General features: G+C 43.8%; 1 protein-coding gene across 1 annotated transcript in view; it reads right to left on the minus strand.

The window, feature by feature from the left end:
- Positions 1-2,500, minus strand: part of ENTPD2 (ectonucleoside triphosphate diphosphohydrolase 2) — a 1,039,348-nt gene that overhangs the window by 939,443 nt on the left and 97,405 nt on the right. The gene's annotated exons all lie outside the window — the stretch shown is intronic.

Here is a 2,500-nt window from a genome sequence, read left to right on the forward strand (position 1 = left end):
AGAGAGAACATTTGAGGTATGTCGCGGTAGTACGGCAGTAGCGTTGTTACCTCACAGCAAGGGGTTCTCCCGTTCGATTCTTGGCTTTGCTTGGGAGGGCCTTCTGTGTGCAGTCTGCATGTCCTCCCCGCGGTTTGGTAGCGTTCTAAAGACGTGTGCGTAAATGGGCATGCCTTCGTTGAAGGTTGGGGGTCGAGCTGGCACCTCGGTCTTTCGTAAAAATCTACTGCCAATCATTAGCGGACCGGAGTTCCACTGTGGCGACCCCTTACCAGGAAAAAGCCGAAAGATAAACAACAACAACAGAGAGAACATTTGAGAAGGCCAACCCACTTAGGTTCTTAACCTTGAACTATCTTCTGTTCCTCCTTTCTCCCTGTCCACTTTATTAAGAAAAAAAAATTCTTCACTAGAATATCCTTGTGTTCTGAGTGTGCTTCTCAGCTGATAAAAGTTAAAAAGTACCAAAAATATACTTAAGAGTTGAATGAAACAATAAATGACTTCAGTTCAGATTACAGTTTGAATAAACTGCATTTATTTAAACTGTACTTGCCTTAATATTGCTACACACTCAAGTATGCTAGCTTGTACTGCACTTGAATGCACTTGAATTGTTTTTAGTGCTGTTTTAGTTGCTTTTATCTAAAAAAAAAAAAAAAAAAAAATTCTAAGCTTGCTTCCTGCCTTTCCTGTAACTAGTCTAGTCCAGATACAGATTTGGTGTATCCAGGACTGTTTGCAAGCTATTGGCCGTTTGGGCAGTTTTTCCATCTCTTTCAACTTTCTAGTTTAAAAGCTCATGTTCGCGCTTGTTTCCCGCCTTTCCTGTAACTCATCTAGTCTAGATACACATTTGCTGAATCCAGGATTGTTTGTAAGCTTCTGAGTGGTGCCAAAGTCTGCACTTCAATTTTTCCCTTAGATTTGCTAGTGCTCTCTTCTCCTGCATTTCTTCTAGCTTATTAGTCTGGTATTTTACCAGACTTCTTCTAGCTTTCCCTGTGCTTTCTCCTATTAACCTGGTGAACTTGCGCATCCTGATGCAATGTAGAAACTGGCTCATGTACACTGACAACCCTCTCCTCTTACCTCCCAACACTCAGATTTACAAGAGATGCACTTCTATATCCAAATTTGAAAACATGCACTCTCCAGCCAAGATGGAATAGCTGGTCAAGAGGAAAAGGTCAACACTTGCCCCACATCACATAGAGCACATAGGTCTCCAGAACACACACCAGCACAGCCTTCATATAAAAACACAAACCACACACCCACCTTTGCGGAGGCTCTCAATAAAAATCTACCTAAACAGCAGACACCTCCAAGGCAGAAACGCACTCTACCACCACAACACTAATCACGAGACACATAACTCTCCTAAACAATGTGCTGCTCAAAAAAAGACCCTAATGCAAAACAGAATGCCCAACACACTACTTATAGGTGACTTGATAGTGAGGCACACTGATGTCCCACTGACTAGGCTGACCAAGGAGAAAGTAACAGTCAGCTGCATAACAGGGGCCAGGATCCACCACATAATGCACATAGTCATTTCCCTCAACAACAGGTACAAATATGACTCTGTCATTGTACATGTGGGTGTGAATGACCAGAGACATACCTCCCCTGGACTACATGAAGAGACATGGAGGAGCTCTCAGAGTATGTATCCCAGGCAGGTATTACCCTAGCCCTGAGCAGCATCCTACCATCACCCAGAATGATACCACAGTACTGGCAGAAAATGATAGATTTCAACAATTGGCTAAGTTTCTGGTGTCATTCTAAAGGGATCCACTACCTGTCTGCCTGGAATGACATGATTGACAGACCTTGATGCTTTGCCAGAGATGGCCTCCATCTGTCACCCCTGAGCATCCTGATACTGGCCAAGGCTCTTCCCACTCCTATACTGCCTTTTTAGGCAGTGTTCCAAAGACCAAATTATCACCGTAACAGCTACAAACAAATGCAATCTGTGGGTCATGCTGCTCAACGCTAAAAGTCTAAATCTCAAAATGCACTCACTTGAACTCCTGAAAATAGAGAACATCAACATTTGTGCTGTAACAGAGACCTGGTTCAAGGCAGTAGAAAGCACCCCTGCACTGCCAGGCTACAACTCATTCCACACTTTCAGCCCAAGAACTTCCGAAGGTGGTGGTGTTTCCATTTTCATAAAGGATACACAGCCTTCCAGACTAGTAGCCCAACATAACACATCAGAGATATTTCAGGTACAGCTAACATTGGATAAGACAGAGATTCAGGTCGTATCCTACTGTAGGTCCCCAACCATGTCCCAAGACTCGCACTCCACGTTCCTAAGCACCCTGTAGAATATCTAACACTCTCATACTGGCGGACTTCAACTACCCCTACATTAACTGGGAAAGCTACTCATGTACCAATGCACTTGACCAACGTTTCCTGGAATTCATTAATTCCAATGCCCTGGACCAACTCATTCTTACTCCCAGTAGAGGTAGCA

The sequence above is a fragment of the Protopterus annectens genome, chromosome 16.part0, assembly GCF_019279795.1.
Source record: "Protopterus annectens isolate FY-2018-M chromosome 16.part0, PAN1.0, whole genome shotgun sequence".
Taxonomy (NCBI): Eukaryota; Metazoa; Chordata; order Ceratodontiformes; family Protopteridae; genus Protopterus; species Protopterus annectens.